General features: G+C 39.4%; 1 long non-coding RNA gene across 1 annotated transcript; it reads left to right on the forward strand.

Moving 5' to 3' along the window:
* Window positions 1–506: 506 nt before the first annotated feature.
* LOC122477556 lies at window positions 507–10,232 on the forward strand. Its single transcript, XR_006295721.1, has 3 exons — window positions 507–1,091; window positions 4,930–4,934; window positions 10,221–10,232. It is a non-coding gene; the product is annotated as an uncharacterized LOC122477556 (long non-coding RNA).
* Window positions 10,233–18,432: the final 8,200 nt, after the last annotated feature.

Here is an 18,432-nt window from a genome sequence, read left to right on the forward strand (position 1 = left end):
TCCTTTTACTTCTTTTAATCTTTCCCTAATTTGCATACCTGTGTTAGGTTAACAATTAGTTTGATATTCTGTTTATGGTTAGGTTATATTTATCTTGTTGTTAACTATCAGTGGTTATCCGTTCTGATATAAGCTTATGCAGGGAGAAATACTTCTTGTTACTCATATTAGCATTATTGCTTCTATTGTTAAATAGATTCGCCCAGTTTTAAATTAGGAGTTAGTTGCGTTTTTTGACATTAAGATGTTTTGATTGTTGAGCTTGAACGCTTTCTTAATTGATGGCTGCTTTTAGGCCACCTATGGTTTGTATTTATGCTTACTCTCTAATAAAGGCTGTATCCTAATTCTAAAAAGCTATACCTTTTTAGACTATATTTTAAACTTACATTAGAATTTTAGAGGTTTTTGAGGTAAGTTTAAAGTTGAACTAAGATTCTGTTCTGGGCAACCAGCTATCACCAGGCTCGTTAGGCTTTTCACCTCTACCCATAAATCTTCTATTTTGCAACATAGACGAGTTCATCCTATAATAGATTGTTCATGGGTAGCTCGTCTGGTTTCGGGGGACCTAGCTGAAGTTCTCTTTGTTACGTTGTTCTAGCTAATTCATTATGCAAAAGGTACAAGGGGTAATCTTTGCTGTGTGGTGCTTTTAATTTTTTCTTTCATCTTTCCCTTGTGGTACTTTCTCTATAGCGCCAAGTTAAATTTCTATCTCCTATAATTTTTAGGGTAACTGAATGTTTTGTTTTACTTTCTAGTGTTAGTTGGGTTTATGGATGTTTGGGCTAGCTTTGGCTCAAGATGGTCAGTTTAATATGAAATCTTCTGGGTGTTAGCCAGATGCTTTGTTTAAGCTACATCTTGTTATCCAAGCACACTTTCCAGTATGCTTACCTTGTTATGACTTGTCTCTTCTTGTGGGTATAGTGGTTTGAATAGGTTTCTTTAGGGATTTATCCCTTGAGGAGGGTGACGGGCGGTGTGTGCGTGCTTCATGGCCCGATTCAATTGAGCTCTCTATTCTCAAATTTACTACTAATCCTCCTTTAATACTTACTTTCATAAGGATTTTCGTGGGTGTTCTAGTCATAGAAAATGTAGCCCATTGCTTCCCATCTCATGGGCTACACCTTGACCTAACTTTTTTGTGTTAAGATACTTGTGCTTACTTTTCTTCCTTTTTAGGGTTTGCTGAAGATGGCAGTATATAGGCTAAATTAGCAAGAGATGGTGAGGTGTATCGGGGTTTATCGATTATAGAACAGGCTCCTCTAGAGGGATGTAAAGCACCGCCAAGTCCTTTGAGTTTTAAGCTGTTGCTAGTAGTTCTCTGGCGGATAGTTTTGTTTGAACTAACTATCTAAGTTTAGGGCTAAGCATAGTGGGGTATCTAATCCCAGTTTGGGTTTTAGCTATCGTGTAGTCGGAGATATTAAAGTTACTTTCGTGCTGTATTTTTATGTTAACTGTAGCTTTTTACAGCCTAGTTAAGGTTTAACTTTAGTATGTTTTTTTTTTCTCTGTAACATGCTTTATGCCGTGGGTCTATTAGTTTGGGTTAGTCATATGACCCCGGTGGCTGGCAGGAAATTTACCAACCCTTGTTTAATATAGCTTAGTTGAACTTTCATTCATAGCTTAATTTTTATCACTGGTGCATCCCGTGGGGGTGTGGCTGAGCAAGGTGTTATGAGCTACAATGATTGTGTGCTTGATACCAGCTCCTTTAGTTCACTGGGTGACTTAGAGGGCATTTTCACCGGGATGCGGAGGCTTGCATGTGTAATCTTATTAATAACTAATGGAAAGGCCAGGACCAAATTTTTGTGTTTATGGAGTCTGGCGACTCATCTAGGCATTTTCAGTGCCTTGATTTATACATTTAAGCTACATTAACTGGAGTATAGGGTTATTTAGGTATATAAAATATTGTTCAATAGGGACGAATTAGAGATTGGGTTAGTGTATCTATAGATAGCTGCAAACAGAGTTATGATTTAGTATTAATAGTTAGCAATGATAGGGGATTGGTAAAGTTTATGAGCATTGATTCTTAGGCCTTATGTCTAGGTACGGGTTTAGTCTTGTTTTTGGGGGTTGGCAAGACAGAAATAGACACATATTATTATAAATAAGGTTAACGGGAGGGTAAGGGGGGTTTGATTAAGCTAGTTATTTACTAAATCAAAATGTTTGCATGTGTATACGTGTATACGTGTGTATGTGTATGTATACGTGTACATGTGTACGTGTACGTGTGTACGTGTATGCATATACGTGTACGTGTGTACACGTACGTGTGTACGTGTACATGTGTACGCATATACGTGGGTGCACCCTTGCCGTGTCCTGTGAAACATTAGGAATTTAAGTATATGTCCTGTGACCATTGACTGAATTGCACCTTGTTTGTTGTACGTGTGGAGACCCCACATAGAGAATAAGCCCAGCTACAATATATTTGACTGAGTCAGGACCTTTAGGTCATAGCTGAGTAATAGCAAGTTCGCGCCCCTAAAATTAAAAAATACCAAATGCATGACACCACAGTTATGTGTGATCATGGGCTGATTAGTCATTAGTCCATCGAGATGTCCCATTTGAGAGAGTTGAAGGATTGGATTTGAGGATTTTATGGCCCTGAAGTAAGAACCAGATGCCAGGTATAGTTCCGTTATAGAAACCCCCATGTTGAAATGGGCCCGGAGCGAGAAGAGGTACACGTTCGAGCAAGGGTTCAAGCTGAGGGTTTTTGTATGTGGCCTTTATGTTGAGGTATGTTCCCTGTATTCCTACCTTGTTGAGGGTTTCCATCAAGAATGGATGTTGTGCTTTGTGAAATGCTTTTTCTGCATGTATTAAGAGGATATCTTTGTTCCTATCCTTTTTAAATTAATGTGGTGTATCATGTTTATTGATTTGCAATTATTGAACCACCCTTGCAACTCAGGAACAAATCTCACTTGATCATGGTGAATGAATCACTTGATGTATACTTGGATTTGATTTACTAGTATTTTGTTGAGAATTTTTGCATTGTTGCTCATCAGGGTATTGGACTGTAGTTCTTTTTTTAGTGGAGTCTTTGAATGGGATCAGATTTAGGATAATGCTGGAATCATAGATGAATTTGGAAGTTGTCCTTCCATTTCTATTTTTTGGAATAGGTTAGGAAGAACAGGTATTAACTCTCCTTTAAATGTGTGGTAGAATTTCCTTGTAAAACCATCTGTCCCTGGATTTTTGTTTATTTGAATATTTTTGATTCTTGATTCAATTTCTTTGCTGGTTATTAGTCTGGTAAAGTTTTTTATTTCTTCCTGTTTCAGTTTTGGTAGTTCATATGTTTCTAGAAATTTGTCTTTTTCTTCCAGGTTGTCCATTTGTTGGCACATAATTTTTCATAATATTTTCTTATACTTGTTTTTATTTTTATTTTATTAAAAAAAATTTGTAAACATTTATTTATTTTTGAGAGACAGAGAGAGACAGAGTGTGAGCAGGGAAGGGGTGGAGAGAGAGGGAGACAGAATCCCAAGCGGACTCCAGGATCTGAGCTGTCAGCACACAGCCTGATGCGGGGCTCAAACTCACAAACCATGAGATCATGACCTGAGCCAAAATAGGATGCTTAATCAACTCAGCCACCCAGGCGCCCCTTATACTTGTTTTTCTTTCTGCCCTGTTGGTTTGATTTCTCGTGTCCTATTTGTGAGTTTATTTATTTAGGTCCTTTCATTTTTCTTTTTGATATTTCTGGCAAAGGGTTAATCAATTTTGTTTTATTTTTTTTTCAAAGAACCAGCTCCTGGTTTCACTGATATGTTCTACTGGATTATTTTTGTTTCTATGTCATTTATTTATTCTCTAATATTTATTATTTCCCTTATTCTGCTGGATTTAGGCTTTATTTCTTCCTTTTGTAGTTCCTTTAGGTGTAAGGTTAGGTCGCATATTTGAGGTTTTTCTTTCTTCTTGAGGTAGGCCTGTATTCCTATATACTTCACTCTTATAACTGCTTTTGTTGCATCCCAAAGGTTTTGGAACATCATGTTTTCATTTTCCTTTGTTTCCACGTACTTTTTCCATTTCTTCTTTGATTTCCTGGTTGACCCATTCATTCTTTAGTCGGGTGTTCTTTAACCTTCATGTATTTGTGGTCGTTCAAAGTTTTTCTTGTGGTTGACCTCAAGTTTCATAGCCTTGTGGTTGGAAAGATGCATGGTACAATCTCAATCTTTTTGTACTTGTTGAGGCTTTATGTGTAAGCTAGTATTTGATCTATTCTGGAGAATTTTCCATGTGTACTTGAAAAGAATTTTTCTGCTGCTTTAGGATAAAATGTTCTGGATATATCTGTTAAGTCCATCCAGTCTAGTATGTCATTCAAAGCCCTTGTTTACTTGTTGATTTTCCGCTTAGATGGTCTATCCATTGATATAAGTGGGGAGTTAAAGTTTCCTACTATTATTATTGTATTATTATCAATGAGTTTTTTTTATGTTTATTACTAAATGTTTTATATATTTGGGTTCTTTCATATTGGGGGCATAAATATTCACAAATGTTAGATTTTCTTGTTGGATAGACCCCTTTATTATTATATAGTGCCCTTCTTCATTGCTTGTTACAGTCTTTGGCTTAAAATCTAGCTTGTCTGATATAAGTGTTGCTACTCAAGCTTCCTTTGGACTTCCATTTGCATGGTGAATATTTCTCCATCCCCTCACGTTCAATCTACAGGTATGTTTAGGTATAAGATGGGTCTCTTATAGGCAGCATATTGATGGGTCTTGATTTTTTTATCCATTCTGACACCTGTGTCTTTGTATTGGAGCATTTAGTCCATTTACATTCAGAGTAATTATTGATAGATATGACTTTAGTGCAATTTTATTACTTGTTTTTTTATTGTTTCTGGAGATTTTGTTTCTTTCTAGTGTTTGTCACTTTTGGTTTATCTTTCCCACTCAAAGAGTCCCCTTTTGGCGCCTGGGTGGCTCAGTCGGTTGAGCGGCCGACTTCAGCTCAGGTCATGATCTCACGGTCTGTGAGTTCGAGCCCCGCGTAGGTCTCTGTGCTGACAGCTCGGAGCCTGGAGCCTGCTTCACATTTTGTGTCTCCCTCTCTCTGACCCTCCCCCGTTCATGCTCTGTCTCTCTCTGTCTCAAAAAATAAATAAACGTTAAAAAAAAAGAGTCCCCTTTTATAGTTCTTGCAGGGCTAGTTTATTGGTCAAAACTCCTTCAGTGTTTTTGTTTTTGTTTTTGTCTGGGAAACTCTTTCTCCAGACTTTTATTCTGAATGATAGCTTTGCTTGATAGAATATACATGGCTGCATATTGTTCCCATTCAGAATGTTGAATATATCATGTCCTCCCTTCTGATCTGTGATGTTTTTGTGAACAGATCTGCTGCTACACTTATTTGTCTTTCTTTGTAAATTGAGGATTTCTTTTGTCTTGCTGCTTTAGGAGTTTTATCTCTATATTTTGCAAATTAACAACCATATGTGTTGCTGGTGGCTTTCTTTTGTTGAATTGATGGGATTTCTCTGAGCTTCCTGTATTTGGTTATCTGTTTCCTTCCCCAGATTAGGGAAATTTTCGACTAAATCTCCTTGAAAAACCTTCTGCCCCCATTCCCTCTTTTCTTCTTTGGGATTCTTTTTTTTTTTTTAATATATGAAATTTATTGCCAGTTTGGTTTCCATACAACACCCAGTGCTCATCCAAAAGATGCCCTCCTCAATACCCATCACCCACCCTCCCCTCCCTCTCACCCCCATCAGCCCTCAGTTTATTCTCAGTTTTTAAGAGTCTCCTATGCTTTGGCTCTCTCCCATTCTAACCTCTCTCTCTTTTTTTTCCTTCCCCTGCCCCATGGGTTCCTGTTAAGTTTCTCAGAATCCACATAAGAATGAAAACATATGGTATCTCTTTTTCTCTCTATGGCTTATTTCACTTACCATCACACTCTCCAGTTCCATCCACGTTGCTACAAAGGGCCATATTTCATTCTTTCTCATTACCACGTAGTACTCCATTGGTATATAAACTGCAATTTCTTTATCTATTCATCAGTTGATGGACATTTAGGCTCTTTCCATAATTTAGCTATTGTTGAAAGTGCTGCTATAAACATTGGGGTACAAGTGCCCCTATACATCAGTACTCCTGTATCCCTTGGGTAAATTCCTAGCAGTGCTACTGCTGGGTCATGGGGTAGGTCTATTTTTAATTTTTTGAGGAACCTCCACACTGTTTTCCAGAGCGACTGCACCAGTTAGCATTCCCACCAACAGTGCTAGAGTGTTCCCGTTTCTCCACATCCTCTCCAGCATCTATAGTCTCCTGATTTGTTCATTTTGGCCACTTTGACTGGCCTGAGGTGATATCTGAGTGTGGTTTTGATTTCTATTCCCCTGATGAGGAGCGACATTGAGCATCTTTTCATGGGGCTGTTGGACATCTGGATGTCTTCTTTACAGAAGGGTTTATTCATGTTTTCTGCCCATTTCTTCACTGGATTATTTGTTTCTCAGTGTGGAGTTTGGTGAGCTCTTTATAGATTTTGGATACTAGCCCTTTGTCTGATATGTCATTTGCAAATATCTTTTCCCATTCTGTTGATTGCCTTTTAGTTTTGTTGGTTGTTTCCTTTGCTGTGCAGAAGCTTTTTATCCTCATGAAGTCCCAATAGTTCATTTTTCCTTTTAATTCCCTTGCCTTTGGGGATGTGTCAAGTAAGAAATTCCTGCGGCTGAGGTCAGAGAGGTTTTTTCCTGTTTTCTCCTCTAGGGTTTTTGATGGTTTCCTGTCTCACATTCAGGTCCTTTATCCATTTTGAGTTTATTTTTGTGAATGGTATGAGAAAGTGGTCTAGTTTCAACCTTCTGCATGTTGCTGTCCAGTTCTCCCAGCACCATTTGTTAAAGAGACTGTCTTTGTTCCATTGGATATTCTTTCCTGCCTTGTCAAGTTTAGTTGGCCATACTTTTGTGGGTCTAGTTCTGGGGTTTCTATTCTATTCCATTGGTCCATGTGTCTGTTTTTGTGCCAATACCATGCTGTCTTGATGATGATAGCTTTGTAGTAGAGGCTAAAGTCTGGGATTGTGATGCCTCCTGCTTTGGTCTTCTTCTTCAAAATTCCTTTGGCTATTCGGGGCCTTTTGTGGTTCCATATGAATTTTAGGATTGCTTGTTCTAGTTTGGAGAAGAATGCTGGTGCAATTTTGATTGGGATTGCATTGAATGTGTAGATAGCTTTGGGTACTATTGACATTTTGACAATATTTATTCTTCCAACCCATGAGCATGGAATGTTTTTCCATTTCTTTATATCTTCTTCAATTACCTTCATAGGATAGTTTTCAGCATACAGATCTTTTACATCTTTGGTTAGATTTATTCCTAGGTATTTTATGCTTCTTGGTGCAATTGTGAATGGGATCAGTTTCTTTATTTGTCTTTCTGTTGCTTCATTGTTAGTGTATAAGAATGCAACTGATTTCTGTACATTGATTTTGTATCCTGCAACTTTGCTGAATTCATGTATCAGTTCTAGCAGACTTCTGGTGGAGTCTATCGGATTTTCCATGTATAATATCATGTCATCTGCAAAAAGTGAAAGCTTAACTTCATCTTTGCCAATTTTGATGCCTTTGATTTCCTTTTGTTGTCTGATTGCTGATGCTAGCACTTCCAACACTATGTTAAACAATAGCAGTGAGAGTGGACATCCCTGAGGTGTTCCTGATCTCAGGGAGAAAGCTCTCAGTTTTTCCCCATTGAGGATGATGTTAGCTGTGGACTTTTCATAAATGGCTTTGATGAAGTTTAAGTATGTTCCTTCTATCCCGACTTTCTCGAGGGTTTTTATTAAGAAGGATGCTGAATATTGTCAAAGGCCTTTTCTGCATCGATTGACAGGATCATATGGTTCTTATCTTTTCTTTTATTAATGTGATGTATCACATTGATTGATTTGTGAATGTTGAACCAGCCCTGCATCCCAGGAATGAATCCCACTTGATCATGGTGAATAATTCTTTTTATATGCTGTTGAATTCAATTTGCTAGTATCTTATTGAGAATTTTTGCATCCATATTCATCAGGGATATTGGCCTGTAGTTCTCTCTTTTTACTGGGTCTCTGTCTGCTTTACGAAACAAAGTAATACAGGCTTCATAGAATGAGTCTGGAAGTTCTCCTTCCCTTTCTATTTTTTGGAATAGCTTGAGAAGGATAGGTATTATCTCTGCTTTAAATGTCTGGTAGAACTGCCCTGGGAAGCCATCTGGTCCTGGACTCTTATTTGTTGGGAGATTTTTGATAACCGATTCAATTTCTTCACTGGTTATGGGTCTGTTCAAGCTTTCTATTTCCTCCTGATTGAGTTTTGGAAGTGTGTGGGTGTTTAGAAATTTGTCCATTTCTTCCAGGTTTTCCAGTTTGTTTGTATATAATTTTTCATAGTATTCCCTTATAATTGCTTATATCTCTGAGGGATTGGTTGTAATAATTCCATTTTCATTCATGATTTTATCTATTTGGGTCATCTCCCTTTTCTTTTTGTGAAGCCTCGCTAGCGGTTTATCAATTTTGTTTATTTTTTCAAAAAACCAACTCTTGGTTTCATTGATCTGCTCTACAGTTTTTTTAGATTATATATTGTTTATTTCTGCTCTGATCTTTATTATTTCTCTTCTTCTGCTGGGTTTAGGGTGTCTTTGCTGTTCTGCTTCTATTTCCTTTAGGTGTTCTGTTAGATTTTGTATTTGGGATTTTTCTTATTTCTTGAGATAGGCCTGGACTGTAGTATATATTCCTCTCAGGACTGTCTTTGCTGCATCCCAAAGTGTTTGGATTGCTGTATTTCTATCTTCCTTTGTTTCCATATATTTTTAAATTTCTTCTCTAATTGCCTGGTTGATGCATTCATTCTTTAGTAGGGTGTTCTGTAACTTCCATGCTTTGGAGTTTTTCCAGACTTTTTCCTGTGGTTGATTTCAAGCTTCATAGCATTGTGGTCTGAAAGTATGCATGGTATGATTTCAATTCTTGTATACTTATGAAGGGCTGTTTTGTGACCCAGAATGTGATCTATCTTGGAGAATGTTCCATGTGCACTGGAGAAGAAAGTATATTTTGTTGCTTTGGGATGCAGAGTTCTAAATACATCTGTCAAGTCCCTCTGATCCAATGTATCATTCAGGGCCCTTGTTTCTTTATTGACCGTGTGTCTAGATGATCTATCCATTGTTGTAAGTGCGGTGTTAAAGTCCCCTGCAATTACCACATTCTTATTAAGAAGGTTGCTTATGTTTGTAATTGTTTCATATATTTGGGGGCTCCCGTATTCGGCTATAGACACTTATAATTGTTAGCTCTTCCTGATGGATAGACCCTGTGATTATTATATAATGCCCTTCTTCATCTCTTGTTACAGCCTTTAATTTAAAGTCTAGTTTGTCTGATATAAGTATGGCTACTCCAGCTTTCTTTTGACTTCCAGTAGCAGGATAGATAGTTTTCCTTCCCCCTACTTTCAGTCTGAAGGTGTCCTCGGGTCTAAAATGAGTCTCTTGTAGACAGCAAATAGATGGGTCTTGTTTTTTTATCCACTCTGATACCCTATGTCTTTTGGTTGGAGCATTTAGTCCATTTATATTCAGTGTTATTATAGAAAGATATGGGTTTAGAGTCCTTGTGATGTCTGTAGGTTCCATACTTGTAGCAATGTCTCTAGTACTTTGTCTCACAGGGTCCCCCTTAGGATCTCTTGGGGGGCTGGTTGAGTCGTGATGAATTCCTCCGGTTTTTGATTGGGAAGAGCTTTACCTCTCCTTGTATTCTTTTTTTTTTTTTTAATTTTTTTAACATTTTTTTATTATTTATTTTTGAGACAGAGAGAGACAGAGCATGAACAGGGGAGGGGCAGAGAGAGAGGGAGACACAGAATCTGAAACAGGCTCCAGGCTCTGAGCTGTCAGCACAGAGCCCGACGCGGGGCTCGAACTCACGGACCGTGAGATCATGACCTGAGCCAAAGTTGGATGCTTAACCGACTGAGCCACCCAGGCGCCCCACCTCTCCTTGTATTCTAAATGACAGACTGGCTGGATAAAGGATTCTCAGCTGCATATTTTTTTCTGTTCATCACATTGAAGATCTCCTGCCATTCCTTTCTGGCCTGCCAAGTTTCAGAAGAGAGATCGGTCACGAGTCTTATAGGTCTCCCTTTATATGTTATAGCATGTTCATCCCTCACTGCTTTCAGAATTTTCTCTTCATCCTTGTATTTTGCCAGTTCCACTATGATATGTCGTGTAGAAGATCGATTCAAGTTACGTCTGAAGGGACTTCTCTGTGCCTCTTGGATTTCATTGCCTTTTTCCTTCCCCAGATCAGGGAAGTTCTCAGCTATGATTTCTTCAAGTACACCTTCAGCACCTTTCCCTCTCTCTGCCTCCTCTGGAATACCAATTATGCGTAGATTATTCCTCTTTAGTGCATCATTTAGTTCTCTAAATTTCCCCTCACACTCCTGGAATTTTTTATCTCTCTTTTTGTTAGCTTCCTCTTTTTCCATAATTTTATCTTCTATCTCACGTATTTTCTCTGCTTCTTCAATCTGAGGTGTGGTTGTCTCCATTTTATTTTGCAGCTCATTTATAGCATTTTTTAGGTCTTCCTGGCTGTTCCTTAGTCTTTTGATCTGTAGCAATAGATTCTCTGCTGTCCTCTATACTGTTGTCAAGCCAATGATTAATTTTATGACTATTATTCTAAATTCACTTTCTGTTATATTGTTTAAATCATTTTTGATCAGTTTGTTAGCTGTCATTATTTCTTGGAGATTCTTTTGAGGGGAATTCTTCTGTTTTGTCATTTTGGATAGTCCCTGGAGTGATGCGGAACTGCAGGGCACTTCCCCTGTGCTGTCTTGAATAACTTCATTGGTTGGCGGGGCCGTAGTCAGACCTGATGTCTGCCCCCAGCCCACCGCTGGGGACGCAGTCAGACTGGTGTGTACCTTGTCTTCCCCTCTCCTAGGGGTGGGATTCACTGTGGGGTGGCATGGCCTGTCTGGGCTACTTGGACAGTGCCAGGCTTGTGGTGCTGGGGATCTGGTGTATTAGCTGGGGTGGATCGGCAAGGTGCACAGGTGTGGGAGGGGCAGGCTCAGCTGGCTTTTCATTCCTGATCCGCTTTGGGAGGGGCCCTGTGGCACCAGGAGGGAGTCAGACCCGCCGTAGGGATGGATCCGCAGAAGCACCGCGTTGGGTGTTTGTGCAGTGCAAGCAAGTTCCCTGACAGGAACTGGTTCCCTTAGGGATTTTGACTGGGGGTGGGCGAGGGAGATGGTGCTGGCGAGCACCTTTGTTCCCCACCAAGCTGAGCTTGTCATCCGGGGCTCAATAACTCTCCCTCCCGTTTTCCTCCAGCCTTCCTGCTCTCCGAGCAGAGCTGTTAGCTTATAACCTTCCAGCTGTTAAGTCCTGCTTGCTGTCTGAACACACTTTGTCCGGCCCCTCTGCTTTTGCAAAGCAGACTCAGGGGCTCTGCTTTGCCGGCGGGCTGCCCCTATGCCCCGGTGCCCTCTCGCCAGTCCGTGTGGCACGCACCGCCTCTCTCCCCTTCCTACCCTCTTCTGTGGGCCTCTTGTCTATGCTTGGCTCTGGAGAATCCGTTCTGCTCTCTTCTTTGGGATTCCTATGATCCAAATGTTATTACTCTTTTTGGAGTCATTGAGTTCTTTAAGTCTATATTCGTGATCCAATATTTTTCTTTCCCTTTCTTCATATTCATTATTTTCCAGAATTTTATCTTCTGTATCACTTATTCTTTTCTCTGTTTCTATCATCTTTGTCATCATTACCACCAGTTGGTTTTGCATCTTGCTTATGGCTCTTTTTATTTTGTCCTGACCTTTTTGGTCTTTTATCTCTGCAGTAAGGGTGTCTTCTATGAGTTTATCATGCCCAGCTAGTATCTTTGTGATTTTTGCTTTAAATTCTGGTCAAGCATATTACTTTTATCTGTTTTAAATAGATCCCTGGCCATGGCCTTTTCTTGCTCTTTCTTTTGGGGTGAATTCCTCAATAATAGCCTATTGTCTAGGTCTCTGTGTTCTTTTGTGTGTTAGGAAAGCCTGTCATGTTTACTGGTCCTGAGAGTAATGGCTTTATAAGGTAGAGGTTATATACTGTTCAGGTCCTGGCCCTTTGGGAAGTATCAATGGTGTATGCTGTGTGTACTCTGCTGCTGTGTTTTGTATACATTTTCCTTCAAGTTAGTCTTGCACAAAGTTTCTTGCCTTCAGTGGGGAGTGTTTGGTCCCTGTCCAGAGTGTGGCGAGTTTTAACCAGGTTTGCTCTGGTCTGCTTCTTAAGAGACCTGATGCTCTTTCTACTAGAGCTGATTTTTTGCAGAACACTGGTCAGCGGACATGGTGTCTGTGGAGGTTTTGTGATGGTCTTCCAGGGGAGTGGCCCATGGCTTTGGTTCTCAGGCATACTTGCCTGACAAAAGCAGCACCTGCAGAGCACAGGGATGTGGGTTTGGTGTAAGTGGTTTGGACCGCCACTGTTGGTGCTGTGCTGCTTACTGAAGTTAGTTTATACTGAGGGGCAGAGGGGAGAAATGGTGCCAGCCTCCTCCCATGTCCTGGAGAAAACTGTTCATACCGACAGTTTTCGGTAGCCCTCCCAGGAGAGGAAACAATATCCCTTCATGTGTCCCAGGCGTCCCTCTGATCCCTGCCTTCACCCTGTCTGTATCTGGGCTGTCTGCCCACCTGGCAGTCTAGTGCACATACATTGTATTCCAGACAGGCTGGCTGAGTTTTAAAACAACAAACGTTAGGATTCTGGCATGGTGGGGATCTGCACTGGTCCTCTGGAGGAGGGTCTCACTGCACTGTGAGTGATGCAGGGTTATTCCATAAGGACAGTCACACCAAAGTTTAGGGGCATGGATTTTGCTGTGAAGTACAGCAAAGAGCCGTGTCCATGTTAGCCACCCTCAGCAAGTGTTTCTGAACCTATGTTGAAGGACAGGACATGGTAATGTTGCCTGCAGGCCTTTTTGTCCCTGAAGATTCAATGCCATCTCTCCTAGATGCAGTACAAAAAGGGGGAAAATTCTCCCAGTGAATCCCAGAGGATGCTCTGATCATGCCATCTGGTACAGACTATATGCCATCCTTATCCATAGGAACACTGCAGCACCTGCTGAGCTCCCCACCAGTCACAACACGGACTGCTAAAAGTGAGCCCTGCTGGTTGTAAAACCTCATGAAAATAACTTCCTCTGGTTTTGCAAGTCAATGGCTTTGGGTAAGTGTTTTCCTTGTGTGAATCCCTGTTTACTGTGCGCTCTCCTCTCTCCCCTCTCCTCTCTCCTCCCTCCTCCCTCCTCTCTCCTCTCTCCTCTCTCCTCCCTCCTCTCTCCTCTCTCCATGACCAGGATTCCTTCCACTCTGAAGTGCCTATGATCCTTTTCTCCCCCACATCTTGTCTCTGCATCTCCTACCTTCCATGATGTGGTCTCCTCTCTCCCTCTAGTTGTGCGCTTTGTTCTGTCAGTCCTCAGATTTCTTAGGTATTCAGAAGGAATTGATATTTATCTAGCTGTTTTCAAGGGACAAGACAAGCTTAGGTCCTTCTAACCTTGCCATTTTAGCTCCTCAGTGCTGTTTTTTGGTGGAGTCTTCCTAGGTTTTTATATAGAGTATCATGTTATCTGAAAATAATGAAATTTTACTTCTTTCTTGCTTATTTGGGTAACTTTGTTTCTTTTTGTTGTCTGATGGCTGAGGCTAGGAGTTCCAGTACTATGTTAAATAACAGTGGTGAGAGTGGACATCCCTGTCTTGTTCCTGAGCAAAGAGGAAAAACTGTCAGTTTTCCCCTATTGGGTATGATATTAGTTGTGGATTTTAAATAGATGGCCTTTATGATGTTGAGGTATGTTCCTCTAAACCTTCTTTGTTGAATGTTTCATCAACAAGGATGTGACAAGGATGTGATATTTTGTCAAATGCATTTTCTGCATCTATTCTAATGGTCATATGGTTCTTATCCTTTCTTTTACTAATGTGGTGTATCACATTGTTTGATTTGCAAATACCGCACCACCCTTGCAACTCATGAATAAATCCCACTTGGTCATGGTGAATGATTCCTTTAATGTATTGTTAGATTCAGTTTGCTAGTATTTTATTGGGAAATTTTGCATCCATGTTCATCATGGATATTGGCCTGTAGTTCTCTTTCTCAGTGGAGTCTTTATCTGGTTTTGGTATCAGGGTAATGCTGGCATCATAGAATGAATTTGGAAGTTGTCTTTCCTTTTTTGTTTTGGAATAGGTTAAGAAGAATAGGTATTAACTATTCTTTAAATGATAGAATTCCCCTGTGACTCCATATGGCCTTGGAATTTTGTTTACACGGAGATTTTTGATTACTGATTCGTTTTTTTGGTGGGTTATCAGTCTGTTCCAGTTTTCTATTTCTTCCTGTTTCAGTTTTGGTAGTTTATATTTTTTTTGGAATTTATCCATTTCTTCCAAGTTCTCCCATTTGTTGGCATATAGTTTTTCATAATATTCTCTTATTACTCTTTGTGCTTCTGTGGTGTTAGTTGTTACTTCTCCTCTCTGATTTGTGATTTTATTTTTTTGTTTTTCCTTTCTTTCGTCTTTTTGATACATCTGGCTAAAAGTTTATCAATTTTATTTGTTTTTACAAAGAATCACCTCCTGGTTCTATTGATCTGTTCTGTATTTTTTAGTTTCTATATCACTTATTTCTAGTGTAATATTATTTCCTTCCTTGTGCTGCCTTTAAGCTTTGTATGTTGTTCTTTTTGTAGTTTCCTTAAGTGTAAGGTTGGGTTTTTTATTTGATATTTTTTTCTTGCTTCTTTTTAAAAAAATTTTTTTTAATGTTTACTTATTTTTGAGAGAGACAGAGACAGGATGCGAGTGGGTTAGGGGCAGAGAGGGAGACACACGGAGAGAAACAAATTTCTGAGCCGTCAGCACAGAGCCAGACTTGGGGCTCGAACTCACGTGCTGTGAGATCATGACCTGAGCTGAAGTCGGCTGCCCAACCGGCTAAGCTACCCAGGAGCCCCGTCTTCTTAAGTTAGACCTATATTGCTATATACATCCCTCTTGGGATATATGTATGTATATATATATATATATATATATATATATATATACATATATATATATATACTTTTTTTTTCGATTTGCTGATTGACTCATTCATTGTTCAGTGGCATGTTGTTTAATCTATTTGTATTTGTGGTCTTTCCAAAATTTTCCTGAGATGATTCCAACTTTCATAATATTGTGGTCAGAACGGTTGCATGATATGATCTGAATCTTTTTGTAGTATTTTAGACCTGATTTTTGACCTAGTATTTGATCTATTCTGTAGAATGTCCGATGTACACTTGAAATGATGTGTATTCTGCTTTCTTGGGATGGGATGTTCTGAATATATATGTTAAGTTCATCTGGTCCACTGTGTCATTCAAAGCTATTGTTTCTTTATTTTCTGTTTAGCTGATTGGTACATTGATGTAAGTGTTGTGTTAAAGTCCTCTACTATTATTGTGTTATTACCCAATAGTTCCTTTATGTTTGTAACTAAATGTTTTACATATTTGGGTGCTCTTATTTTTGGTGCACAAATGTTTACAATTTTTAGGTCTTATTGTTGTATAGACCCCTTTATTATGATATAGTGCCCTTCTTCATTTCTTGTTACAGTCTTTGGTTTAAAGTCTACTTTGTCCAATATACGTGTTGCTACTCTGGCTTTCTTTTGACATCTTTTTGTGTGGCAAATATTTCTGCATCCCCTCACTTTCAATCTGCAAATGTCTTTAGGTCTAAAAGGAGTCTCTTGTAGTCAGCATGTAGATGGATATTGTTTTTTTTAATCCATTCTGACACCCTATGTCTTTTGATTGGAGCATTTAGTTCATTTACATTCAGAGTAATTATTGATAGATACATATTTAGTGCCATTACTTGTTTTGTCATTGTTCCTGGAGATTTTTTCTGATAATATATTTTCTTGTCTTTGTCACTTTTCATCTTTCTTATCCACTCAAAGAGTCCCCTTTACTTTAGTATTACTTGCAGGTTGGGTTTATTGGTCACAAATTCCTTTAGTTTTTATTTGGGAAACTATCTCTCCTTCTATTCTGAATGATAACCTTACTGGATAGAGTATTCTTGTCTGCAGATTTTTCCCATTCAGCACTCTGAATATATCCTGCCATTCCTTTCTGGCTTGCCACCTTTCTGTTGAGAAATATCCAGCTAGCCTGATGGGTCTTCCCTTGTAAATAAATGACTTGTTTTGCTGCTTTTAAGGTTTCTTTTTTTTTTTTAATGAAATTTATTGACAAATTGGTTTCCATACAACACCCAGTGCTCATCCCAAAAGGTGCCCTCCTCAATACCCATCACCCACCCTCCCCTCCCTCCCACCCCCCATCAACCCTCAGTTTGTTGTCAGTTTTTAAGAGTCTCTTATGCTTTGGCTCTCTCCCACTCTAACCTCTTCTTTTTTTTTTCCTTCCCCTCCCCCATGGGTTCTTGTTAAGTTTCTCAGGATCCACATAAGAGTGAAACCATATGGTATCTGTCTTTCTCTGTATGGCTTATTTCACTTAGCATCACACTCTCCAGTTCCATCCACGTTGCTACAAAAGGCCATATTTCATTTTTTCTCATTGCCATGTAATATTCCATTGTGTATATAAACCACAGTTTCTTTATCCATTCATCAGTTGATGGACATTTAGGCTCTTTCCATAATTTGGCTATTGTTGAGAGTGCTGCTATGAACATTGGGGTACAAGTGGCCCTATGCATCAGTACTCCTGTATCCCTTGGATAAATTCCTAGCAGTGCTATTGCTGGGTCATAGGGTAGGTCTATTTTTAATTTTCTGAGGAACCTCCACACTGCTTTCCAGAGCGGCTGCACCAATTTGCATTCCCACCAACAGTGCAAGAGGGTTCCCGTTTCTCCACATCCTCTCCAGCATCTATAGTCTCCTGATTTGTTCATTTTGGCCACTCTGACTGGCATGAGGTGATACCTGAGTGTGGTTTTCATTTGTATTTCCCTGATAGGGAGCGACGCTGAACATCTTTTCATGTGCCTGTTGGCCATCCGGATGTCTTCTTTAGAGAAGTGTCTATTCATGTTTTCTGCCCATTTCTTCACTGGGTTATTTGTTTTTCGGGTGTGGAGTTTGGTGAGCTCTTTATAGATTTTGGAGACTAGCCCTTTGTCCGATATGTCATATGCAAATATCTTTTCCCATTCCGTTGGTTGCCTTTTAGTTTTGTTGTTGTTTCCTTTGCTGTGCAGAAGCTTTTTATCTTCATAAGGTCCCAGTAATTCACTTTTGCTTTTAATTCCCTTGCCTTTGGGGATGTGTCGAGTAAGAGATTGCTACGGCTGAGGTCAGAGAGGTCTTTTCCTGCTTTCTCCTCTAAGGTTTTGAGGGTTTCCTGTCTCACATTTAGGTCCTTTATCCATTTTGAGTTTATTTTTGTGAATGGTGTGAGAAAGTGGTCTAGTTTCAACCTTCTGCATGTTGCTGTCCAGTTCTCCCAGCACCATTTGTTAAAGAGGCTGTCTTTTTTCCATTGGATGTTCTTTCCTGCTTTGTCAAAGATGAGTTGGCCATACGTTTGTGGGTCTAGTTCTGGGGTTTCTATTCTATTCCATTGGTCTATGTGTCTGTTTTTGTGCCAAAGGTTTTTCTTTATCAGTATATTTTGCAAATTTAATTACAATGTAGATCGGTGTTGGCCTGTTATTGTTGATTTTGATGAGAGTCCTCTGTGCCTCCTGAATCTGGATGTCTGTTTCCTTCCCCAGATTAGTGAAGTTTTCACCTATTATTTCCTCAAATAAATTTTCTATCCATTTTCTCTCACTTCTTGTTCTGGGTCTCCTATAATATCAATGTTATTCTGTTTGATGTAGTCACTGATATCCCTAAGTCTATTGTGTTCCATAAGTCTCTCTCACTTTCATTCAGCTTCATTATTTTTCGTTATTTTGTATTCTATATCACTAATTCATTCCTCTGCTTCTTCAGCCTGCTTTCATCCATCAAGCCTGTTTCCAATCTTATTGAATTCTTTATTTCTGATTGATTCTTTTTTAATTCTTTTATCTCTGCAGTAAGGGTCTCCCTGATGTCTTGTATTCTTTTCTCAACCCCTGTGAGTATCCTTATGATTGTTGCTTGAAATTCTCCTTCAGGCATATTACTTAATCTGTTTTGCTTTGATCTCTGGCCAGGGCCTTATCTTGTTCTCTCATTTCAGATGAATTCTTCCATCTTGGCATTTTGTGTAAGGCTCTGCCTTT

This window comes from Prionailurus bengalensis, chromosome X (genome assembly GCF_016509475.1).
Source record: "Prionailurus bengalensis isolate Pbe53 chromosome X, Fcat_Pben_1.1_paternal_pri, whole genome shotgun sequence".
NCBI classification, from domain to species: Eukaryota; Metazoa; Chordata; class Mammalia; order Carnivora; family Felidae; genus Prionailurus; species Prionailurus bengalensis.